The sequence below is a fragment of the Phyllostomus hastatus genome, unplaced genomic scaffold, assembly GCF_019186645.2.
Source record: "Phyllostomus hastatus isolate PE091 unplaced genomic scaffold, TTU_PhHast_1.1 phas_contig_29, whole genome shotgun sequence".
Lineage (NCBI taxonomy): Eukaryota > Metazoa > Chordata > Mammalia > Chiroptera > Phyllostomidae > Phyllostomus > Phyllostomus hastatus.
The window spans coordinates 47865373-47891037 of record NW_025333835.1 but is presented as its reverse complement, the minus strand read 5'-3'; the positions used below and the strand labels follow the sequence as shown (position 1 = coordinate 47891037).

The 25665-nt window shown below is 56.8% G+C and overlaps 1 protein-coding gene across 1 annotated transcript in view; it reads left to right on the top strand.

Moving 5' to 3' along the window:
• Positions 1–25665, top strand: part of MICAL3 (microtubule associated monooxygenase, calponin and LIM domain containing 3) — a 132504-nt gene that overhangs the window by 24359 nt on the left and 82480 nt on the right. The window contains 1 exon segment of the mRNA XM_045839199.1: positions 18219–18518. The gene's annotated coding sequence lies outside the window, so the exon portion shown is untranslated.

The window sequence follows — 25665 nt, the reverse complement described above, 5'->3', positions numbered from 1 at the left end:
AATTGATAGGCATGTTTCAACCAACAGGTTATAAGAAATAGCCTATATCATGTAAGGATTAAAAAATAGTTGATGGGCCCTGGCCAGCTGGCTCAGTGGGTTGGGGCATTGTCCGAGCACCAGAAGGTTGCGGGTTCGACCTGGTCAGGGCACAGGTTTCGGGTTCAGTCCCCAGTCAGGTGTGTATGGGATGTTTCTCACGTCGATGTTTCTCTCTCCCCCTCTTCCTCTCTCTCTCTAAAAATCAATAAACATATCCCCTCAGGTGAGGATTTTTTTAAAGCATTTTAAAAATGCCTTTAAAAAATAGTTGATGCCCTGGCTGGCGTAGCTCAGTGTATTGAGTGTGGGCTGCGAACCAAAGCATCGCAGGTTCGATTCCCAGTCAGGGCACATGCCTGGGTTGCAGGCCACGGCCCCTGGCAACCACACATTGACATTTCTCTCCCCTTCTCCCTCCCTTCCCTCTCTAAAAATAAATAAATACAATCTTAAAAAGAAGATAGTTGATGGTAGAAAGGAGTCATTACCTCATTCTCCTGCAAAAAAAAAAAAAATATCCCTGGGGACCGCTGGCTGTGCCGTGCATTTGGTGTTTATGTACTGTGCATTTACAGTTGTTTTGTGTGTTGTCTTCACTGCTCACCTTGACCATGAGCCCTGTGAGGGTGGGACATCTGTCTTCAAGCAGAGGTGGCCCCAGGGGAAGGCTGCAGTTCCATTCAGTCCTGGGATCCTGTGTCACCTCCTGCTCCCACCCCTGAGCTTACTTTCTGGAGCCCTCCCATCCCTTCCTCCTTCGTGCAGCTTTCACAGACCCCTGACCTCCTGGACGTCTCACCAATGAATGGCAGTGACTTGTCCGGCTCCAGCCTTGATTTCAGCAGCATTGGACTGAGCTGTGGGCCAAACATTGTTGTTTAAATAATTGTTTATTGAGCATTTTTGCCAGGCGTTTGGAAAATGCTTTAGAACTGGGTCCTCTCACTTATTTCTTAGAAATACCCTGTGAGGCAGGTACTGTTTTTACTCCATCTTGTAGATGATGCACCTGGGCATCACCCCAGTGAGTGTGCAGCACCTCTGGCGGATCTGTGTGGTGTTGGTTTCCCCAGGAACTTTCCACTGGGGAGGCAGAGACTGGCACTCGGCAGTACCCGGGCAGGGACCAGTCTCAAGTAGTTTGGTATTGTAGGGAGCTCCGGGGCAGAGGGACTCAGGAAAAATGGAGGAGGTAAGGGGCTGGGCAGGAAGCCGCCTTCTGCTGGGCTGTGAAGCAAGGGAGAGAGGAGAAGCAGCAAAGTCCCACTGCGGGGAGCAACACAAAAGGGGCCTGCGTAAGGAGGACATGCCTGTGGGGGTGGGGACGGGGCTCAGCTGCAGGGGCAGAGGATCTCAGGGCAGGTGGGAGATGAGATTGGGTCACTAGAGCCAGAAGGACTTGAAATCACACAGGAGTTGGCAGGACCAGAGATGCTGAGTACATCTGTGTGGTCTGGGGCAGGATGAGTTTTCTGCTTTCTAGCCATGAGGTTGGCAGCGGATGACAGACTCCTCTGGACTCTGGCTGCCATCAGATCTGTCTGGTTCTTCATGATTCTCTCCCCCACCAGCCTTGGGGACCTGTTCTGGTGGACCCCAGGGGACCACCTGTCGGTATAGCAGCCCACGTCCATGGGTCGGACCACCCTGGAGTGTGGTGAAGCCAACAGATGCAGCGAGGAGTCCAGAGACTGGACTTGAGCCCAGCCCTGTAGCTAGACAGGTGATCTAACCTTCATTCTTGTCTGCTTCCACCTGTAATTTGCAGGTAATGATGACAGACTCTAGGGTAGTTTCGGGATGACGCTGGGAGCAGGTTTATCAGTACAGAGGCTGTTTAATCTAGTGCTCCCTGGCTTCCTGAGATCAAGGGCCAGCTCTCTGCCCTGTGGGACTTTGGGCAACTTACTGCCACACCTTTTTGTTATCTGCAGAGTCAGGTTGATGCTGTCCCTGTGCGGTCCTCACAGTGAGAATTAAACGTGGTCACGTGGTGAGTAAGTCCCTGAGGCTGTGATTAGCATCGTACTGGTCTCACAGGTGTGGAGACTGGTGACCAAAGCCTTGGGACTTTGTGGCAAGACACTGCCCCCCATGCCAGTGTGGGGGCTGCGTGCCTTGCACTTCTCCGAAGCACTGAAATGACCGCTTCCAGGATCTTTCTGAGATTCCAGGTGTCACTGAAGTTCTTAAAGAAGTCAGTCATCGTCTTCGGATGCAAAAGGGCTCTTGCATCACAGCTTTTCTTAGGCACAAAAACATTCCCCTTCTTTTTTAAATAAAAAGGAGGAGGGAGTGAAGGGAGGAGAATGCCTAGATTTCCTTCAGCCACAGTTTCTACCTCTGTCTGAGCACTGCCTCCTTCCCTGAGCAGGGGCCGCTTGCCGGCTCAGGTCAGGTCAGCCACGTTGGCTGGGTTGGCCTGGATGTGGCCTGGGGCCACGTGGCCTGAGGCCCCTCCTGTGAGCTGCCTGTCTGCCTGGTGCCCCCGAGCTGCTGCGGAGTTTCTGTTCAGGAATGTGCTCCTCCCCCGTTCCAGGCCCAGACCAGCCCTGCTGGCCTCGGCAGTGCCTTCTGGCTCCTCCTTCCAGAAGCCTCCGACCCCTGCTCTTCCCCCAAAATTGGGTCTGAGTCCTGAATTTATCTGTTTGGAGCAATTCTCCTCCCGCACTCCCCCTTTTAAAACAAAACTCAATCATTGGATCTTGTCCTCTGTAGATGAAGTGAGAGTTGCTTTCACAGGACTGGCTTAAACCAGAAACCAGCTGCCTTGAAATTGACATGACCTTTTTTTTTTTTTTAAGATTTTTATTTATTCTTAGAGACAGGGAAGGGAAGGAGAAAGAGAGGAAGAGAACTATCAGTGTGTGGTTGCCTCTCACGTGGGCTCCCCTGGGGGTCTGGCCCTCAACCCAGGCAAGTGCCCTGACTAAGAATCGAATCGGCTACCCTTTGGTTCACAGCCCGAGCTCAATCCATTGAGCTGCGCCAGCCAGGGCGTGCTGCAACCTTTAAAGGGGTTGTTGGTGTGTGGACCTAGTTCCCTCCCCGCAGAACCGTGTAGTCTGCAGGATTCCTCTGAAAGGGGCACATGGGCTTGGTGTCAAGGCTTTACCACCGCAGGGTCGGTCTGGTGGCACCAGCCCCTTTCACCCCTCCCACCGACCCCATGGTCAGTGGACGTGCGCCATGTGCAGGGTGGTGAAGTAAACCCAAAGGCACACACTTGCCGCACAGGCAGACGATCAAACAGAAGTGCAGCCTGATCACTCAGTGCCTCTGGTGTTGGCAGCATGTCTTGTGTGGGGAGTGGCCACTGAGCAGTTACTTTGTACATAGCTGGGAGACAGGGCCATGCATATTTGGCCTCTGCCGTGCAAGATGAAAACGCAGTCGGGGGCAGTGAGAGGACGGCCTGCTGGAGGGCGGACAGGCGCCGAGGAGTGCAGGGTGACACGGGAGGCCACAGGCTGGCCTCCCTCCAGCTCTGTCTCTCGGGGCCTCACGCTGGCTCTGAGCAGTATGGGCCCGTCTCCTCCCTGTTAGAGCACAGGGTCCCACCACCAGGGGGGCCACCGTGTGGAGCAGTCCACTGTCAGTGCCCCCAACGTTGGGGTTAGAAAGAAACAGGCCCCGCCTCCTTGGGAAGGACTGCGGAGGACATCTCTCTGCTAGAGCCTCGCTTGCTGTTGCCAGCGCAGCTGCACGTCTGTGAGGGGCTCTGGTTCTGCCATGGGTGATAAATGCAACAAGGATGGGGACCGTGTCCTTCCTGTTCAGGGTCCGTCTGACCTGCTGCCCAGTGGGTGAAGAGGCTTCCTGCCTGAAGCTGGGAGCCACTCACCTTGGAGGTGGGTCAGGGTGGGAGCGGCTCCCTCGGGGTGCCGCTCCATCTTCCCTGGAGCCTGACTTGCAGGTTTGTGGTGACTCCTGAGGGTGACGGGGCCCTCAAGGTCGGAAGGGGCTCAGGTGAGTGCCGTCTTCCTTGGTCCAAGGGGTGTCAGCCTCCACTCCCACCCCCCCACTTCCCTACCACTTGGCGGGCAGGCACAGGACAGTGGGCCCACTGCATGCTGTCTGCTGCTTGCCTTACTGTTTGGGGTCATTATGATTCTTGGATCTTTTCCCAGGTTTATGTAAAACAGACAGGAGCAACGTAAGTGCCCTGAAGGAGCAGAGAGGTAGCTGCCATTTCCCTTCTTACATGTGGGTGTGCCTGACAGCCTTCCTCGGAGCCGTCTGTGTGGGGGACAGTTGTGGGTCAAGTTAGGCCGTGGGTTGGAGTATCAGAAGCATTTATTGGTCTTCCTCCCCTGCACAGGATGCGGGTAGTAAGTTAAGTCAACATTTGGTTTGTATGCCCTCTATATCTAATCTGCTTTGTTTTCTTTCTTCAAAATGTCTTTGAAAGTTGCTCGTTCCTAGCACCTAAAACTACACCTGCCAAAATTGCTGCTCAGTGTTTGTTAAATGACTTTTTCTTTTAAAAGCACTGTTCCCATTGCCACAGCTCAAATCTGGGTGGGCCCCCTGGACATGACTCTCTGCCAATCACCTTCCTTGTCCCAACCTCCAGGCTGCAGGCTAGGGTGTCCTACTGCTTCCCCAGGGAGCCCCCACCCACCCAGCCCTGCATGCCCCCAGCTGAGTCTTGCTCTGGCCTGCTCTCTGCTTGCCCAGTCCTAGCTGTGGCCTCCCTCCCCACACGGCAGCTAGGCCATGCAGCTCAGGACACGTTTGCCTCTTTGCTGTGGGACCTGTGTCAGTTTCTCCCTTGACTGGGTTGTAAGTGGCTCCTCTGGCCTTGCCAGTAGCCATCCCCCATCCGTCACTTTGTGCACAGCAAGAGAACCCTCAATTCGCACACCGGCCACTCCTGCAGTCTATGTCCTAGAGAATATTCACTAATGAGCCTTTTCCTACCGTGACCCCATTTTGAATCCTTTTTCTGTAGGTCTCATTTTCTGTTTTGGGCTACATGCTCAGGACACAGGTTTTGTGCATTTGGCTAAGAAAAAAACCCCCACAGTTTTAAAAGCTGAATCTCACGGGAGGTGAGGCGGTCAAGGAGAGGAGCCGCTGTAGACAGGTATAAGTAGGGGCCACAGCAGTTGTGGCCTGGGGCGGGGAGACCTTCCTCCAAGCAGGAGCCTACCCCACACTGGAGGCCACCGCCAGTCACACCTGTCTGAGGGCAGGCACAGCTGGGGTGGGGGGCAGAGACCCTGCAGCTGCCCTGGCTTCCCCTTCCTTATCTCCTGTTTTCCCGTCTCCACCCCAAGTCTGGCCGTCCTCCTGCCGTGTTGGAGATACTGGTGCACCGAGTGTGGGGAGGGGGGTCTCGGAGCTGGCGTGTGGGCTTTCCCTCTATCGGGAGCCCGCTGAGCTGTGCAGGCCTGGCTGGGGCTTGATGAGGGGCCCCAGGAGCAGGGCCTGCGTGGGTGAAGGCACAAGTCCGTCTGCTCGGGGCGGGTCGTGGGGCCGAGTGGAGCCAGGAGGCTGGCTCTGGAGACGGCCAGCAGGGAGGGGCTCCTGTGTGTGCTCTTGTCTCAGATTCTTCTTCACTGGTCCTCTCAGTTCCTCAGGCCACAAATCTCGGGATCACTGTCTCTTGCTCTCCCTCCTCGTGTTTCACTCGTGAGCACGTCGCGTTCCCTCCACTCCACGTCTGATCCAGAGTTCTCCCTACCGCCCACCCACCTCTGGGTGTTTCTGGAAACCTCCAACCACTTCCTCCCTTGTGCCCCACGTGTGTGGTCTGTGCAGCAGCAGAGTGGCCCTCGAGACCCGGCTGCAGTCTCACCACTCTTCCCGTGCAGAGAGACCTCAGTGGCAGCTCTCTGGGAAGGGTGCTCCTGCTCACATGGTTCTTCCCCTCACCCAGGTTGCTTCTGAGGTGGCCAGAGGGACTTCAGGGAACCGCTGGCTGGCCTGGTGCTGCCCCCTCCCCTCCAGCGCTGTAGCTGCTGTAGGGGCCTGGAGAGGATGATGTGGTGGGAGATTTGGGCGGGGGAGGGGGCATGGCGCGGCTGCCTTGGGGTCAGAACTGACACTGACTGCAGAGCCTCACTGGTGGATGCTGGTGGGGCCTCGGTGCTGCCTCAGAGGATGAGAGCACCAAGTGGAAGGTCTGGGGAGCGGGAAGTGGGGTGCCGGGGAGGCTGAAGGCCACCCCCCCATGTCAGTCAGAGCAGCTTTTCTGTGTCCTCAGTGGTGGGGACTGGGTGCTGATCCAGTCCGGGGCTGGAGGGTCCGCGGGGCCCCGAGTCAGTGTGGGACTCCTGTCTCCTGCTCAGGTGCACTCTGCCTTCAGTTCCGCCCCCCGTTTGGGGACCGGGGAGCAGCTCTGAGCAATTGGACTCCTGCGGCCCCTTCGGAGATGCAGACACACTGATACCCACACGTGAGTCATCAGACTCCTCTCCTGGCATCCCACAGCAAGAGGATACTTGGCTTCATGGCAGCTGGTGACAGTCACTTCACCCCTCCCAAGCCCTTTTTGACCTGGAGTGACTCCATGCTTCCTTGCTGGTGCTCTGAGTCTTCCTTTCGTGAGAGGGATTGTAAATGCCAGGCACATGCAAGGGGGTGCTGGCAGGTAGGGGCCTGTGGAGACAGGCCTCCCTCATCTCCAGCCCCTTTGGGCGTCACTCCCACCCTCTGTCTTAAGGCAGTTCGAGCTCGGGTCGGGTGTTTACTTTGTGCAGTGGCCTTGGACCGGAGAGGCGACGTGGCTCGTGGGAGGACAGAGCCTGTCCTTCTTGTCCAGGCTCCGCCCTGATTGGGAACCCAGTCCTGCCTCGCCACCTGCCTCCTTGAGCACACACAGTGGGCACACTGGGGGCCATACCCCGGGCACGCATTTCCTTTTGCAAAGGGGCCTCCTGGGAAGCGCCAGTGCCACTCTGTCTGAGGCCACGGTGGAAGTGACCCATCCAGGCTCCGCCCTGATTGGGAACCATGTCGCCAGGAAGCGGGGCCATGTCGCCAGATGGCCCGTCACAGAGGCCGCTGTCCCAGCCCTGCTCTGGGAGGCCAGCTCAGGGTGGTGCTGAGGTGTTCTCTCCTGTCTGTCGTGGGACAGCGAGGATTTAAAAAAATGCCTCGGGAAACATCCCTCGGCCAGTGGCTGAGTGTGGGCCAGGGGTCACGATGTGAGGCTGGGAGCATCCCTGCAGCTGAGGGGCAGGCGCTGGCTCGGTGAGGTGCTTGCTGCCCTGCACCACCTCAGCGGGGTGGACTCGGGCTGTTCGCACAAGTGAGACAGCTCTGTGGCCCCTGGCCCTCGGGCGTGGCAGCTGAGGACACGTCCACCCGAGCGACCTGAGTGTTCATGTAACCCCGAGGCCCGAGTGCCCCCACTCTCGAACCCTGTTTCTCTCGTCCTGACCTGTCGCCCATACTTCCAGCTCCCCTCAGTCCCACCGGGGCTCTGTTTCTCATTCTGCCTTCACCTTCTCTGCAGCCCCTGGGCCGGGCCATCCTGTTTGCCTCGGGTTCTTGTCGGTCAGCGGTCAGGTGGGCATGGCTGGGCGCTTGTTACCAGGGCAGCACCTCAGCCACCACTCGTCCCCCGGCCTCTGGAATGACCCTGCCTGGAGACAGCCCCCCAGGGCTCGGCCACTGTGTACTTGCAGGAGCACGCAGGGCATAGTCACCTGCCGCCCTTTCCTCCCGTCCCCTCTGGGCGGATCCTGATACAACCTGGCCACAGACCAGGCAGCGACTCCGAGTCCCCATTTGTTGGAAGTGTGTCCGAGCATGGAGGGAAGGTAGGAAAAAGCTGACATGTGCGCTCACAGAAGTTACTGCTGAAAGGGCAAGAACAAGCACCCGAGCATGCGATCCACCCGAGTCCACCCGGGGAGGCTCTGCTGGGGGTGGGGCGCAGGCGTTGGAGCCAGCCCACCTCGGCCGGAAAACTCCCCGCCTGTGGCTCACTGTAGGTGCATGACCTGGGAGGTGTGGGTTTATCTGATCTCTAAAGTGGGGTAGCATCACACCTGTGTGACCAAGTGAGGGCTCGCCGCTTGGCAGGCGCAGAAGCGAATGCCATAGTCCAGCCTTTGGGAGAAGAGAAAAGGCTTTATGGTGAGGCCCATGGCAAGGAGCCCGCAGGTGAGGCTCACGTCTGTCTCCCATCCAGGGCTCAGGACAAGATTTACAGGGTTTCGGCACCAGACCTTCCTGGACAGTAGGCCTAGGCCCTCTGCTTCTGAGAGGGTTCCTGCATCCTGGTTCCAGTCAGGCCCTGGCCAGGCCCAGTCCTTTGGGTTCATGGCGGGGAGCAGGGAAGGGCTCACAGTGCTGTGTCTGAGGTTTGGGTGTGGGTTCTGCATCTCGCTAGAAACAGGGTTGGACCAGTTCGCGCTGGTTCCTCAGTTACACTGACAGTGTCCCTCCAAAGACACAGGGAGATGATGCAGGTAAAGCACATAACAGACGCACTTGGCAAAGGTAGGTGCATGGGACAGGGAACGTGTTTGGGGACCCAGTGACAGTGAGGACTTGAGTTACTTCAGCTGGGCTATTGTTTGCCTTTGAGAGTTTTCTATTTTTCTGAGAATCACATGACATCTGCCCCGTGCCGTGTCAGGATCGGCGGGACGGGCCATAAGCTTCTGTGTGCAGATTCCGTTCTCCGCAGAACACCCATCTTGGGGAGGAGGGCCTGCTGCCACTGGTGTGTGGATGGGTGTGGTGGAGGGAAAACCTGGCCCAGCCCTGCCATGGCGCACTGTGCCCATTCTGTGTCCCCGTGCTGCCCCCGTCCCCGCGTTCCTGCGGACAGATGCACAAAACAGACCACTGAATGGTGGACCCAACCGAAACAAGCGTCCTGGGAGCTCTTAGAAATACAGTGTTTCTGTCTGTCCTTGCCAAGCTCGTGCAGCCCTGGGCAGGGAGAGGGAGGCCGCAGGAGGGAGGGGGTGGACCAGCCCCGGCCGGTCAGTGAGGACCGACAGGTTGTCCTGGAGCGAAGGCTGAGCTCCTGGGACCTCCTGGTGGATGTCCTGGGTCAGCACTGACCGGCTGTGTGTCACCGTCTCTGTGGGTGCATAATGTCTGTTGGCGGGCAGTGTGGGATCTGGGGGTCAATTTACAGAGGCACCTCTGGGTCTTTAAATATGGAAACCAGTGTGCTCACCCACTGGACCCTCATTTCCTATCCTGTGTGGCATCTGCTTCGCCTGCTGTGCTTGAGCCTTGTTACACGTCGTGTGACCATTGGTAATGCCAGACTTGCGATGTGATGGTGCCACGTCAGTTAAGCACCAGACCTCACAGAATCCGCTGGTCAGCACCGTTGGTGATTCTGTAGCAGCTGTGTGGTCCCCTCCCATGAGGGTCAGTGGAAGGGGGCCCACATCCTGCAGCTGAGGATGAGGCAGGCGGCCCAGTGTTCGCCTGACCTCGGCAGGGTCCCCTTTCTCGGACTGGCCTGCACTGTGGGGGTCGTGGCTGTGTGGCGGGCGGCCTTGGCCCCCAGGCTCAGTGACCCCTTCAGCGGGCCCAGCCTCCCCTGCAGGACACGGGCTGCCCGGCAGATTTGGGCAGTGGTCAGTCTGGATGAGTGAGCAGACCAGAGTGGGTGTGCCGTCCAGGCTAACCCAGTGGCTTTGCTCCAAGCCTAGATGGACCACCATTCATGTACAGTGTTTTTCTGAAGTCTCTCTCCTTTCTTCGTGATTTCAAAGATTTCTTGCCTCCCACTGGGACGCAGCCCCTGCTCCAGGTCTGGAGTGTGGAGAGTCAGCAGCAGGGCTCTGAGCCCCACCTTCCTGCCGGCCCTCACCCAGCAGCTTGCTGGAGAGAGGGAGGGGCAGTGGGATGGGGTATAGGCAGGAAGGGCCAGGGCTAAAAATAGGCAGCTTAGGAGAACCTGCTGGCTACTGGCTCAGTCAGATATGGTCCTCCCCTGATAACCAAGCTCAGAGCAGAGTGTGTTCTTAGGACAAGGAGAAAATACGTCAGCCGTTGTTAAAAGAAAACAAATGGATGTCACTGCAAAATACAGGCTTTTACTGCAGGTCCCAGCTAAGAGGAACTTGGTGATTTTGGAGGTATGTCCCTGGTAATCCTGGGGACGTGTTTGTGAATGTGTGTGCACACGTGTGTGGCCTTAAGCATGTTCAGTGTCAGGTGCTGTACACTCTGGGGCGGCAGGTAGGTGTTCCTCCAGAGGCTTCCCTGAGAGGCCTTCCATGTGTGCGCCAACCCGTACCTGGAGGAGGCCCTGTGGGGGGGTGCGCACACAGTGAGTACCCAGAAGCCCACCGCTTGGGCCTCACACGGCAGGCAGGTCCTGCGCGGGGGTGCCCGGCTGTGGAGCAGAGGGTCCAAGGGCAAGCGGTCCTGGTCGTTCTCGTGTGGCCTGCAGCTGGCATCACCCCTCTGTCTCTGTTATGAAAAGTAGGGGTCCCTCCCAACCTGGGAAGGCAAGTCTACCCCAGCCGCCCAGACTGCAAGGCAGGTGCTGAGGGACAGGTCTGAGGGAAGCCAGTGAGACCACTCCTGGGACCCCATGGAAAACATCTCTAGGACTTGAGCTGTGACCTCTGTGGGTCATGCTCGTCTCTCCTGATGCCTAGTGCCCTGTCTTCGCCAAGGAGGAGGTTCTGGCCTGGGTTTCAGACTGGGTTTTAAACATCTTATAAGGTTCTTGCTTTTGCATCCTGCTGGGCTTATGTCTGCCCTTTTCCATCCCCTGAGAAGGGGGCTGTGCACTCGGCAAACCGCCCCAGCCCTGCTCTGCGCTGGAGCTGCGTGACTGGCCGAGTGAGTGATTGTGTGGTGCTGGGCCTGTGGAACTCCTGGCGTTTCTTTCACTTTGGTCTGTGGCTAAGTGCAGGCGTCTTTCCCTTGCCCCCTTTGATCCCATGGGCAGAAGAGAAGCCTTGTCTGTGGTCTGTGATGGGTGGGCTGTCCTGGCAAGGCCTTCTTGGGTGGAATTGGGGCACCCAGCTGCTGCTGGCTGGCTTGGAAGTCCCTTTCCCCGCTAACACCCAAGCCTCAAGCCACCGCCTCTCTGGTAGGAGATAGTACTTCTTCCTGGGACTCTTGCTGCTGTTCCATTTGGGGAAACCTGAGTACAGAAATGATGGAGGATCTTCTCAGTAGGGGCCTTTCTTCTGGCTCCTGGTCCCACAGTGGGTAGCTGTGCCGTTCCCACTACCCCGCGAGGCTTAGTTGCTCAGAGGGCTGCTGCTGCAGGGGAGTTGGCCCAGGACCCTGCTTTCAGATGGGCCAGAGCAAGCCGTGCTGAGCCGTGCTCTGAACTGAGACATCTGTGTGAATAGCATTTTTATCTTTTAGAGTAAGCTCAGGGGGTGTGGTGGTATCAGAAATAAATTGCACAATGATCAATCAATCAGTCACAGCCTCACCGTCCCCCAGCATGTGCACCCCTGTGCCCTCAAGGGACTCCCAGGTGCGCCGTTGTCACTTACGGGGAGAACTGGTGGAACCCAGTAGCCTCGGCCTTGGACCAGAGCCCAGTGCTGTCCTCCTTGCCACCTGGCCCTGCCCTGCGGGTGTGGCTGTGGATCCCCAGGAGAGCTGGCATGCACCCTGGGCAGGGTGGGGCACGGGGCCTGGACACGTCCTCTGTGTCCTGAGCTGAGCTGCCTCCGGCTCCATTGTTCAGGACTTGCTATGACAGTGTGCCTGGCCATCAAGCCTCGTGCTGCGGTTGTGAACAATGCTTGCTCTGTGAGTTTTCTGCTTCACCCCCCTCTCCTGGAGCCTCACACCCTCTGCCACGGCCACCCCGCTCTCCGTGCACATGCTGACCTCTGCCAGATGGCTTCATTCAGGAGGCGGTCCTTGTTTTCTGGGAGGAAAAGGGACCCACAGGACTGAGCCGTGGTGCATACAGAATGCTACGTAACTTTTGTGTAGAGGTGTTAGCTGACGTCTGGGCAACCCCATGTGTTTCTGTGCAGTGCCACCCCCTCTTCCTGCTCCACAGCCCTGTTTGAACACACTCATATACTCACTCACACTCACACACTCTCACACACACACTCACACGAGCTCAGATCACAGAAGCAGCTTCCCACGCTCTTCTTCTTGGGCAGAGGCAGCAGGCAGACTCCTCAGAGCACCTTGTGGAGCAGAGGCTCCGCTGCCGGTCTTGGCGGGCATGGAGGTGGCTGGTGGGAGGGGCCCGGGTATGGGACTGGATGGTCTGCTCGCACCTAGGGGATTTGGGGTCTCTCTCTTTTCTCCACAGAGAAGTATTGCCCCCAGCATCTCAATCCTATAGTCGAACATGAAAACAGCGTCAGGAAACCCTGCCTCACACCTCTTGCACTTTGAATCGTGGTGGCTGGTTTCACAGATGACCCCGCTATGCCTTCCTGCACTGATGGCTGGTGACAATATTGTCACAGCGTGACCCTCCCATTCCCCAGCGCCCGCAGCAGAGCTGTGGCTCCTTGTTCTCCTCCAGCTCACGCTTTGGACAAGAGGAGGCAGTGGGGGCAGAGCTGCTTCTGCAGGGTCTTAGCACAGAAGATGACGGTGTTTCTCAGGAAACTCTATTCAGGTAACTCAGGAAAGGGGAGGAGGAAGGACTAATTCCAGGGAAATAAATAAGTGAAAAGATGTCACTTGGTTTCCTGTGAAGCTGGGGAGCGCTTGCTGTCCACGGGCTTCTGTTACAGAGGCGGCCAAGCTCCGATGTGTGAGGGTGTGGGGGGGCTCCAAGAAACGTGAGGGGCTGCTATTGCTGATCGGTGGGCTCCTGGATGAGACACGTGGAAGGAGCTCATTGCCACCCAGACAGCATCACAGGAAATGCCAAAGGGACGTGTTTGAGAAGAAAAAGTAAAAAATGTTGCAAAGAGAAAAACTACCACTGACAATGGCCAATACATCATAAAAGCAGGGATTCAGCCCACACGAAAGCTGTCACAAAGGTTAAAATGCAAAAGCAGGAAGATCATGTGTAATTACAACAGTAAATTAAGGGGTGCGCTCAAACACACCCTCGCAAAAGAAGTAAAAAATAACAAAAACATAAACGTGGAGGGGCTGAGAAAAATGGTAGTGATTTCAGAATGTGTTCCAACTTAAGTGACCATCAACTTAAAATAGGCTGCTGTTCAGTATAAACATAGCTTAGTGTATCTGCCCACAGACCAGAACCCCACCAGAGACACACGAAACACGGAGTGAGGATCCAAACGCAGAACTGCAGGAAGTCATCGACACACAGGAGAATAAGGGAAGGACAGAGAAGAAGAACGAAAACAATCAGAAAACAATAAAATGACAGGAACTGCGTACCTACCAGCAGTTTCTATGAGTGTGGACGGACTAAATGCTCCGAATGGCTGAAGACAAAGCGTCACCTTTGCACAGGGCAGCCCTGCTCAGCTGCGAGGAGGGGGAGCCCCTGCAGTCACAACAGCGAGGACGGACCTGGAGATTGTGGTGCTAAGTGAAGCTAGTCAGACAGAAGGACAAGTACCTCATGGTTTTTCTTATGTGTGGAATCTGAAGAACAAAGTTAACAAAACAGAAACAGACTCTTAGAAACAGAGAACAAAGGAGGGGTTGGGGTGTTGGGTGACAGGGTGGAGGGACTGAGAAGGACAGATGGGCTGTCACAGAACAGCCCCGGGATGTAAAGTCAGCCATACTGTGACTGTGCATGGTGCCAGGTGGGCACTGGGAACACTGGGGCAACCCTCTAAAGTGTACGACTGTCTAACCACTATGCTGTGCACCCAAAAGTAGTACATAATACTACTGAATCTCAACTGTAATTGAAAAATAGAAATTAAAATTTTAATTAAAAAAAACAATAGTTACCGGTGAATTGGCCCTTGGGTGGGCTTGATGAGATCCACTTTCGCCTGGCCCCAGGTGGGCCTGCTATGGTGCAGGTGGGCGGTGGGGCCCCTGGGGACCCAGCCAAGTGGTGCCCATTGGGCTTGGACTCTGCGGGGCTGCCTGGGTTGTCTTCACAGGCTAGGCTTGCTTTTTCCTAGCAGTTGCATTACTAGACACCTGTCACCTGCAGCTGCTTGGACCTTGGGAAGCCGAGGGGAGTGGCCAGGCCTCTTTGGGTGTCTCTGTGGCAGGAGGCGCTGATGGTGGCCCCTTCCATTGGGGGCCCAGGGGCACTGACGGAGCTTGGAGAGCCTTTGTCCTACGGCGTCACACATGAGCATGGCCCAAGCCCCAGCAGTTGCCTGAGGACAGATTTTCAGCCCACCTTTTCATCTTCCAACTCGTGGTCATACATGAGTTAGCACTGCCCACAATGACCATTCCCAAAAGCTCCACCGCAGAGTCTCTCTGCTCTGGAAGGGCGGGAGGTGAGTATGTCTGGCAGGAAACCTGTGGGCGGGCCAGGAGCTGGGCCAGCATCCACCCCGGCCACAGAGCTGCCCTCAGTAGCGGGGCTGTGTTTATGGGCCCTTTTCAGAGCAGCACTTGGATTTCTTGGGTGAAAGGAAACTTTAAAGCCGGCGTGGCAGCCACAGTGGCTCCTGTTGGTCTTCCTTCACCCACTTGGGTTATGCTGGATTATGTTCTTTTCTGCAAACGTGCAGTCACAGAGTGTCTTAGACGTCTGGTGTGACTGCACCCCCACAGAGATAGCACGGCACAGCCGGCTTACGTTTTTCTGAGCAAACACACACCTGGACATTAGGCACAGTTACCTGAGCCCCGTGGGACATTCCTCAGCCCTTTGGTTGGGCAGTTCTTTTGTTACTGTTTTTTCACCTTGGGGACAGCAGAGGTTTGCTGAATGGGTGGTTGACGCATGTAGGGGCGAAAGCCGGTTCGGAGGCCAGTGCTACTCTGATTATTCAGCCGGATGCTGCCGCGCTCCCAGACTCTCATTCCTCTCTGCCCACCAGCATGTTAGAATTTTGTTGGGGAGAGTGCCGCACCCCCATCCTGGGCCACCACAGATGCTCCAGCGTGTGGAGCTGGGCCGGGGCCTGGTGAGTGCACAGGCGTATTTTTTCAGGTCTCTTGATGGCTCCAGTGAACAGAGCTCCTCGTCGAAGACTGTACTGAAATGCAGTGTTTTCCCTTTCCTTCCTCTGTCAGGTCACGCACCCAGAAGTGGCATGTGTGTGGCAGTTCTTTATTACTGTAAAGCGTGCATTCTGTAGATGGAGAATTGCCTGAATTTTAAAGGATGTTAACTGTCACTTTGGTGTGACACATGAAGCTCAGCTGGTCTCCGCTCTCCCTCTTACCTCCTGTCTGTTCGGGGGAGCTCCTTGTCTTCTGGGGAGAGCCCAGCTGTGGGGCTGCTGAGGGCTGTCAGTGTCCTCGGGGCCTGCCGTCCAGTGTCCACGGAGTGAAAGGCTTCGTCTCCACTCCTGGGGGTGACGGTGGCTTTCAGCTTGGCTGACCATAGATGCGGGAGCTTCTGTTCACTTCTCCGATGGCGGAATCTCTCTGGGCAGGAGTCTTCCAAGTCCCCCAGGGCAGTGGCAGGCCAGAGCACAGTGGTGTGGAGCAGTGCTGGCCCGCGTCCCCGTATCCAAACTGCAGACTCACTCAAGTCTGAGAGAATGAGGACTGCAGTGGGGTCTGGTCCCTGTGGAGTGGGTGCCTGCTATGTCTGGGAACATGGGTGGAGCTCATGCTCGCCTGCGTCTGTTGTTAGTGGCAGGTGGGGGCGGGGCAGGGGGGACAGACCCACCCCCTACCAGGTCCTAACATAGTGTGAGCGTGCCAGGTTTTGGGCTTGTTTTGTGTGATTTGTCACATCCTGGTTAGCTCTCTGAGCATTTGACATTGGCCTGTCAGGCCGAGTGGATAGCTTTTCCGTTGAAGAATCAGCCCATCTATCTAGAGAATGTTCTTTGCCTGTGTGGCACTCTCCAGCCCCCTCCCTCCCTCTTACCCTAAGGCGCCTTGAGTGCCTGCTTACACCTTGGGTTTATGCCACCCTGGCTTCTCTCTTTGGGACAAAGTGCTTTTTTTTATTCATTTACTTCCAGATCTGTTTATTCTTTCCTACGCTGTACAGCAGCCCACTGTGGGCTACACGTTGCATGGGATGAGCCCTTCCCTGTTCCCTGTGATCCCAGGCTTGGTTCAGCTTTTCTGAAGTTGTGTTGTGTGGGTTTACCAGCCCCGCCAGCATCAGTTCTGCTTATAGATTTACTCAGAAATACTTTACACCTGTAACAAGTCTCGGTTTTGACGTCGTGTTTAACTGGCCCCAAAAGAGCAGGTGTGGAAAGGCAGCTAATTGACATGTTGACAAAATCAGCCCCCAGGTGTCACATAGGAGGGTGTAGAAGATGAGGGGGCGCAGCGTCTGGGGGAGAAGCCGCTGAAGCCACTGTGGTGGGCTCGGGGGGGCAGCACTGCAGCTGCAGTGGAGACCTGCGTGGACGGACGGCTGTAGAGCCTGGGCCCTAGGGAGCGCTTAACCCACCAGAGGCCAGAGAGCAGCCCTCTCGGTGAAGCTGGGTCGGTGGGGGCATGGGTGAAGGTGGGGAGAGCCGGGGAGGGGAGGGGAGGGGAACCAGGACGCTCAGAGCAGTGTAGGAACACTTGTTTGGTAATGTGAGATGCTCAGGCGGCTCACACACTTGGCCTTGACTACTGGAAGTAAAGATAAGGCGCTTGGTGAGTTTCGTGTCTGCTCTCGCTGAGAAGCGTGGGCATGGGTGGACATAACCTTGATCGCTCATTACTCCCTCCGCCGCCTGAATCTTCCCTTCTGCTCAAACCCAGGTGCAGCACACTGAGTGATCCTCGGGACTGGCAACCCCTTACTGACACAGGGTCCGGATTGTTTTTGATATTACCAAATACAGTGATTAATTCTAGATTATCTTTGGTTAACCATTAAATATGACATTTTATTCCCATGAAATAAATTATACAGATCAACTTAACTAGAGCAAGTCCTTTACCATGGTTCCAGCATTACAGTTTTTATGTTTTTATAACATGTAATGAAATTAATATTACCTATGTCCTCTGTTTCCAAAATACAGCATGTGTGTGTCCCTATTTGAAAGGCAAAGGTGAAAAGTCTTTAAAGGATTCAGCAGATGAACTGTTTGTAATTTGATTATTTAATTTTGCTAATAAAGGAAGAAAATCTGTGCTATATGTTTGAAAAATGAGGAAAAAAACAAAAACCATCCTTGGCACTTCCTTGCTCAGCTTCTGTCCTGGGCCTTGGAGTCCAGACCCTCGCAGGCTGCTGGCCATCCTGATGGGCCATCAGGGCCGCTGGAGGGGGTTTGGTGCCCACCCTGCCTGCTGACAACATCCATCAGGACTATGCACTGAGGGCTCTGGTGTTCCCTGGGGTCTCAGAGCCCCGTGGTGCTTCGTGTGCGCTTGCTTTCCTGCAGTACATGGACGGGACTCACTCTCGTTTGATGTGATGGTAGGAGCCGAAGTCTCCGAGTCACTGTCCATCCAGGAAGATCTTGGCATTGCTCAGTGTGGGAAGAAGCATTTGGCTTCTTTGGGATGATTGAAGGTCTGATGCTACCTGGCTGAGTTGGAGAGACAGGCGGCCGGGTCGGTTTTCCACAAGGTAACAGAGCCGACTCAGAGCCTTGGACCTGCCCGCCTATACCTACTGTCTGCGGCCCAACCTGCTCTGTGGGCTTCCTGTCCTTGAGGATGGCAGCACACGGGGCTGGCATGCTTTTGTGGGGGGAAGGACGCTGCTCCCCACCAGGTGTGGGTGTGCAGAGTGGGGCTGTGGCTGGATTTCAGCTCCCTTCTCCCCCCTTTCCCCACCCCCAACAGGGGAGCTTGCATGGCTGCTCTCGGCGGCTAGAGCAGGAGCCTGGCATTTACGGAGCATCCTGAGCTCTGATGCTTGCACGGGTGTGTGTTTATCCTTTGTTGCTTGTCACCCAAATGAGTTTCGCTGCAAGTGGTGAATGTCTCCGAGGTCCCAGGTCCCAGCCAGAAGCAGGAGCAGCGGCTGGGAGAGCAGCACCCTCACCTTTTCGTGAGAAGGAACCCTGCCTTCTGCCCAGTGTCCATTCAGCTTTCAAAGGAAGCTTCATCTCCAACCAGGGGCCTCCTCATTCATCTCAACACCCACATTTTTTCCAAATTGTATTTGGCCCCAGAGCACAACACAGTGCGCTCTGTCACGGTTAGTGATGGTAAGGGCGGCATCGTGAGGAATCCCGCTCCTTTCCTGACCCTAGATCTGTGTCTCGGGAGCATCTGGAGCTGCTGGCCCGTGGAGCTGAACCTGCTGATGCCGAGTGAGGTTCCAAACCACGTCTGTTCCCACTGGGAGCTCCTGTCTATCTGTGGAGGTGGGAACCTGCCTTCCCCGGGTGACAGAGGAGGCACTTCAGGAGCCGGTGGCATTGACCTGGGCTTCAGACCAAGGCTCACAACCGGCCTTGAACCTTGTCCTCTGCATCGTGTTAGCTGGGCCAGCCAGTTACCCCCGGTCCCCAGTTTTCTCGTCTGCACAGTGATGGACCCTGAGAGTTCAGGTAAGACATAGTCCTTGGCCCTAGGACACAGCAGTCTGGGGTGACGGTCCTCGGAGGACAGTGCAGCCTCCAGGGGCCGTGAGAGAGCTGCTGTGGGACTCGGTGAGTCAGCAGTCTGTCTTCTCCCAGCAGGTGTGGGACCGCAGCAGATGGGGGAAAGCTGGACTTGGGCTTTCTTTATTTAAGTGAAAAGTGTTCTTTGAGGATTGATGGGCGCCCGGGAGAACCACAGAAGAAGAGTGGGGAATCTCTCTCTGGCCCCGTCAAAGCAGTGACAGGACGGGGCAGGGGAGGTCACAGGCAGGATTTAACCGTTCAGCCGCAGCACCACTGGTGGCTCGTCGTGTGAGTCAGCACCGTGGTCTCCTGTCTGCCAGGAGTGTGGTGTGAGGGGACCTCTGCCCAAGGGTTCCAGGCGGGGCTGTGCAGCTCCCTCTGCTCGTCAAGCCTCTGCTTGGGCTACTTGCTCAGAAGCACGTCCGTGACCACCTTGTCGGGGGTCCCCGCCTGTGTTTCCTGGCCTCCCCTTCCTGGCCCTCTTATTTTGTAATTACGTGCTTGTTTGCTCACCTATTTATCATCTGTGTTCTCCACCAGTCAGCACACCCCCCGGGAAGGGCATGCGTGGGTTCCCACTCACCCCCAGGAGCATAGTGCCATATGCATAGGTCCCAGCAGAGGCTGTGCCCCCGACGAGTGGTCCGCTGAAGGAAGGGAAAGGCAGCAGAGAAGGCATGTTGGTCTCCTGCCTGGACAGCAGCTGCTCCCTGTTTCCTTGTGGGCACCCAGAGGTGGCGGCGGCAGCACCAGCCTATAGGGCCTATGCCAGCGGCTGGCACGGTGACGTGGGCCACGCCCCAGGTTGTTACAAAATAGACTTGCCGTCACTGTAGGGACTGAGGCTTCCATGAGAACAATGGGGTTAAACGGCCCCACTGGGGGAGGCTGACTCTGCACAGAGAGGCTGCTTTTCGGATGCCATCCTAGTGGGACAGTTACTCAGCGCCTCCTGCCCTCACGTTGTCGGCTTCTGTCTCCCGAGAGGCAGACCGAGGCCCTTTGACAAACTCTACTCTCTGGATCAAACACGTACTTACATTCACTTTTCTAGAAGTGGGTCTCCTCTGTGCCGGAAAGGGGACCTGAGAGGGGATGCTTCCCCTCCCCCCAGAGCCAGCGCTGCCCCAGCCATCTCGGAGGAGGGGCACAGCAGTACCTGTGGCCATCCCCTCAGGCCCCAGGCCCCTAGGATTGTAGGCTGAGTCCATGAGCCAGCAGACCAGTGTGCAGGAGCCCTGTGCTTGGAGTGCAGGAGACAAGGTCTAGGAAGTTGGGGTGGGCCTGACCAGCTGCCTGGCCAGAGGAGGTGCCTACAGGTGGCCCTGGGCCTCCTGGCCATGGGTGGCTCTGCAGGATGCGGTGGGTGTAGAATGTCACCTTTCAGCTGTTGGGGACTATGCCACCTCATCTCACGGGTGCTGCCTTGAGCAAAGATTAATTAGTCTTCCTTAGAAAATCTTTGGTAGTTGTTGGCTTTAAGCCCAGAGTGGTTGGAATTTTGGAGCCCAGAGGGCTTGTGGCAGTTGGTCTTGGAAGGAAGGGCCCTGGAGTTTTGGCTGTCCTGCAGCACCCCCGGCTCAGGCGCGAGGCCATCCCTGGGGCCGGGGGTGGCGGAAGCAGACATCGTGGCTGTGTCCATCTGTGAGTCTGCCGGGGTACTGTGTGGGGGCTCTGCAGTGTTCCGTGGGCGTAAGGCCAGGGACCTGGTCGCAGTTCTTTGGATGTTTCGTTTCTAACCAAATGGGCCCTTCCCACTGTGGAGGGTCTGCTGCAGGGTGGCCAGCAGTGTGTGCTTGCTCAGCAGGAGTCGGAGGTGGCGAAAGGGTGGCTTGGAAAACCATGCCGACATCCCCAACCTTTTAAACTACTTTGGGAGGGAAAGTACTGGGAGGGCAAAAGTAGCTTAATAATAAGTGAATAAATAAGTAAATAACATACAAGAATAAACTCTGTCTCGCATCCTCACAACTATAAAACCACTGTGCCCACCCTGTGTATCCTGTGGGGCTGGTTTGACATCAGCCCTCTTGGTTTCTCTCTGCCTGGAGACAAGTGGGGTCTTCACCACGAAAACTGCGAGATTAATCAGCCTTGGAACCCTCCCACACCCTCCCGGTGCTCAGTGGGGGCCCTCTCCCTTGTTGGAAAACAAAGACTTTTTCCTCTGTTAGCTGCCCACCTCCCAAAACAGCTTCTTCCCAGTCTTGTCTTGTGGCCAGCCTTCTCCAAAGAGCACATGCTTGTCCTTGGCTGTATGTCCCCCGTCTGCCCCCATGTCCACCTCTGGGAACTCTGAGGCATCCGGGGCGTCTTTTCTCCATAGAGGCATGGCAGCGGACACCTCTCCGTCACAGCACTGCAACGCAGGGGCCCTCTGGTACGTGAAGAGGGGAAGGTTATCCTGGAATGTGCCTTGAGGACAGGGGCCCTTCCACAATGAGGGACTGTCCTGAGTTATGTGAGGGAACTCAGCTTGGACTATTGCCTGTTCTTCTCTTACCTCTGAATCAGTTAATGACGAACTAATGATCCCACACACCCCTCTTCTGCTTTCCTACAAAGTCCGGTGACCTCAGATATTGTGGCTGCAGGGAGCCTTTGATTTGAGGACAGTCAGGGTGTTGGGGCAGGCAGGGGGGACGTGTTGGAGGGGGTGTGTCAACAGGTGAGAGGAAGCCCGAGGAGGAGGTTGGGAGAGGTTTTGAAGACCACGCGGTAAGGCAGCAAGTCCCCTGTCTTTGGAGTGGCTGGCGTGTTGTGTGACGTATGTGGGCCGGCTGGTAGGACCAGGTGATCCTTCCTGCCCCTGCAGCATTCGCCAGCCTTTGAGTTCTGTTCCTGGGCCTTCTCCTGAGGGGGTGGGTGTTCCAGGCCTGCCTTCTAGACCTCCAGCTGCAGTTGCCACCCCTGGAGAGGGAGGCAACTGGGATACTACTTTATAGCCTCTGGGGGGCCTTGCGTTGCCCCCAGCAGCCTCTTCGTTGGGCATTGCTGTACGTTTGGGCTGCTGTGGCCCCAAGGTCGCCCTGCACCCACTGCTGCATGGGCATCCAGGCAATAGAACCGCATGCAGCACCTCCCACACGCCTGGAGCTGGGTACCCTGTGCCGTGTGCAGGAGGCTGGCGCCGCTCCTGGGGAGAGCAGCACGGGCTGTGCTTTGCCAGACCAGAGAGCCTCTGCAGGCCTTGCTCTCCTCAGAGGTGACCCAGGAAGGCTTTGCTCTGGGCTCCCTGAGGGGCTGCTGGAGGCTGAAGCTTCAGGCTGGGATGTGCAGGCAAGCCCGTGTCAGCCACTCAGCCTGTCCGTGGCCACTAGGAAGAACTGCTGTGGGACACGACCGGCCCCATTTCGAAGGAGCAGACGCAGGGGCACGTCGTGAGAAGGGAAAGGTCCTGGGTCGTGTGTTCTTGCTGCGTGTGCTTGGAACTGCATGGCCTTGGGCAGCTGGGCGGCCCCCGTCCCCGAGGGCTCGGCTCTTGGCACTCTAGAGGCTGGGGGCCTCCTGAGGAGCTGTGTTCTCCAGTGGCAGCCAGCGGGCCTTCCAGCGTGCGGCCTTTTCTCCTGTCTAAGTGGCAGACAGTGCCTCGTGGCCATGGTGACGTGTGGGTCTGATGGCTCGTGACTCTCAGTCTTGGCTGTTTCTGCTGTTACTGGTGGAAGTGCTTCCGCCTTGCTTGTCCTAACATCTCGGTTTGGCAGACAGATGGGGTGGGCGGCAGGGCGATGTGAGCAATGGGAGTGTTGGAATGCTTTTCTTTCAAAAACAGCTGTCTGTGCGCTCTCCTTCTGGATGCGAGTGGCCGTTTATGTAGCCTGAGGGCACCTTTTGTTGCTGGGATGACGGGCTTCCTGACAGTCGTCACACTGACAGTCGTCACAATGCGGCCATTGGCCGGGTCTGCTGTGTGCCTGGTGCCGCCGGCCAGTGCACGTTCGTGAGCTCAGCCCCTGTGACTCACCCCGCAGACCACCCCAGGCCTCGTAGCTCCGTCTGACTCCTGCTGTCCCCCCCGCCGGGGCCAGGCTTGCTGTCGGCCATCACTTTCGCTGGGTGTTCAGTTCTGTCCGGACTCGGACAGAGAGTTTGGATGATGACCACGGGGCAGAGGTCGCTTCATTTCTGACGCACTGTTTCTCCGTGTGGGAGTGACTTTTCCTGAAGGTGTAGGTTGTTAGCAAGGAGAGTAAAATAAAAAGGGGCAGAGCATGTCCCCTAGGGCTGTGTGGGGGTCTTTCAGGATCGGAGAATTGGAAGGGATCTCAGGGCCGGGCTGGCCCAGGCTCCTGTCCAACCCCTCTGGAGGGCCCTTCCACAGCCCGGGGTGCGTCCAGGGGTGTGAGGACCCGCAACGAGAGGGCCACATTCTTGCCGTGCTCTCACTTGTAAGGACCCCCTCCCTCGCTGCCACAGCACTGAGCACCACCTCTTGGGTAGCACGTCAGGCGTGTCCTCTCTCCCATTCTCCTCGACCCCCAGCCACGAGGACTGGTCCTGCCAGCAGGGCTGCTGGGTCCCCATATAGACCCCATGAGGGGCTCACATTTCCACTTGGGGTCCGGCCACAGGTGCGAGGATGGGAGGGGTGGCGTGCACGTGGGGCAGGTGACCTGCCATGTGCCAGCGAGATGCCGAACCGGGGGGCAGGAGTCAGGAAGGAGCCGAGGACGGGCCCTCAGAGCTGAGAGAAGCAAGAGCACCCGAGGAAGACTGCTTTCCTGCCGTGTCTGAGCTCGCTCCTCAGTGCCCAGCGGGGCTGATCTGAGGGGCTGGCGTGGGAAGCCGAGGAAGGGCCTGCTTCCCGACCATCTGAGCTGGTCGTCCCACTGCCCCCTGCACTGAGGCTGCGGTTCCCGTCTGCAGGTGCACACACTCGTTTCTGAAGACATTTCCCATCCAGGTTCCAAAACAGGCTGCCTCCACCCACCCCCGAGATGTGTGTGCGCAGGCCGGGCCTCTGCGTGCAGGGACGGGACGGGTGCGGCTCACAGTGGGTGTCCGGGACTCAGAGGCCGCATGCCGCCCGGTCTGCCGACAGCATGGCTGGCGACTGGGACCAAACTAGACACTGCTTTTGTGCTCTCGAAGTTTAGCTCTTACTACATTGTTCTGTTTCTCTTGCTTTTCCATTTTTAAAGTTAACTCTCCCATCCCTCCAGTAACCACTTGCCCGTTCCAAGAGCTGCAGGCTGAGTGTTCTCCTCACCAGCCCGGAGTCAGCGGCAGCTGCCTGTTTACTCTCGTTGTCAGTGGAAACATGAACTCGCCCCTGCAGGCCCCTCACAGGCGTCTCTCTGGCGCCCTCCTCCACGCTGGGCCTTCAAGGCCTCTGAGGCAGCGTCAGCCCTGTGGGACAGGTGGGCAGGCGATCTCACCTCCTCCTCCTCTTCCTCGTCCCTCCCCTCCCCTCCTCAGGCTCCTCACCCTGTCCCTTCCGTCTGCACCTGGGCATTTCCATCCCAGGATGTCTGACATCTTCCCACCAGGTTTCCTGGTCTCTAGGTTCCTGTGATGATGACGCTGATTTTCCCAGGATCCTGGGATGTGGCAGCACCCAGCGCTGGTCCCAGAGGGGCAGGTTCTGGGTCTGACCTTCAGGACCCGCCCTGCCATTGCTCCTGCGGGACGTGGTGCCAGATGCGTCCCGCAGTGCAGGAGGCCGCAAGTCTGCAGGCAAGTCTGCAGAGCTGCAGACGGTCCAGTCCTCCCCGCCACCTCATTTGGTTTGCAAAGCAGGACAGTGAGGCGGCCCCAGGGAATTGCTCCTGTGTCCTCTCTCCTGAGTGAGGTGCCTGTCACATTGTTACAGGAACCAGCTCACCTCCACTTATCTGGTGTCATTACTGACCTGCAGGTCAGAATCCCTGACTGGGCTCTCCCTGCCGGCCTGCTCCCTGGAAGCAGGCCTTGTGGCCGAAACCTCGAGTGGGAAAGTGTTTCACGTCAACGGAAGGGTCCAGCTGCTTTGAGTGGAGGTTCTTCTGGGCTGTGGTTTGACCGGGTTCTCTGTGCGGTCAGCCACTCTTTGTTAGCCCACAGAGTAGGCCTTGTCTCTGAAAGCAGATGCCTGAGAGCTCCTAGGGAGGGGTGAGCGTGAGGCCAGTGTCACGGCAGGGGAACGGCTTCGGGACGTATGTGCTGCGGGTCGTCAGCGTGTTGGCTTGAGCAGGAAAGTGGTATTTGCACTGAGAGCCCAGCCCTGGCAGGCCGGGGGAGGCGGCTTCTCTGCAGGAACAAAGAAAAATCATTTTCTTCCTTGACACGAGGCGGAGAGATTACACCGGGTGTGTTGAAGCTTTGCCAACACTTGACTGGTGGGGTCAAAGCTGACAGTGAGGCCCTGTGGGCGCGCAAGGTCGGGTGGGCAGGCTGCCGTCTGCTGGTCAGAGCAGCCAGTGAAGCCACGGAAATGGCCACAGAGGCCCCCGGGGAACAAGCGCTCCACACTTTTGTTTGTGGTCCCTGCTTCTGAGCATCCAGTTTTCTGCACAGGTGTTTTTTCTCCCCACTAGCCGTCTTCTGACTATCTGTCATATCTGCGATAAGCCTTGGCTTGTAAGGAAAAATACGAGCAGACTTTAAAATATTTCCCTTGTTGCTTACTTCCACCTAGAATAAACTTTGATTCAGGGGAAACGGAAGATGAGTTCCAGTTAATTCCACTCCTTGCTGGACTCTGGGCCACGTGGCTATGGGAACATGCCGTGTTTCTCAGTGGTATGGTTTTTACACCCAGAGCCAGGGGGTTGTTGGGTGAGCGACATGTTTGGGAGGAGAAGCCAGGCCGGTGTGTTTCGGGTAAAGAATAACCCCAGTTGGCCTGGCCCCCCCACAGTGTGCGAAGAGCGTGTCTGTCGACAGAGAAAGTGTCAGCACAGAATGGCAGTTCCTGGTATTTCTTGAAGATGTACTTTTGCTCGTGAAGCTTCAGCCCTGTCTCTAGTTGAGTGGTTAACCTTCGCTGTCGTGGGGAGGGGTGGAGAGGAGCAGGGCTGTTTCTCTGTCATGAAGGGGCGCCCCCGTGGACGAGCTGCAGGAGAGAACATGGTCTCGGGGCCACCTCTTGAGGACTGACTTCATCAGCACC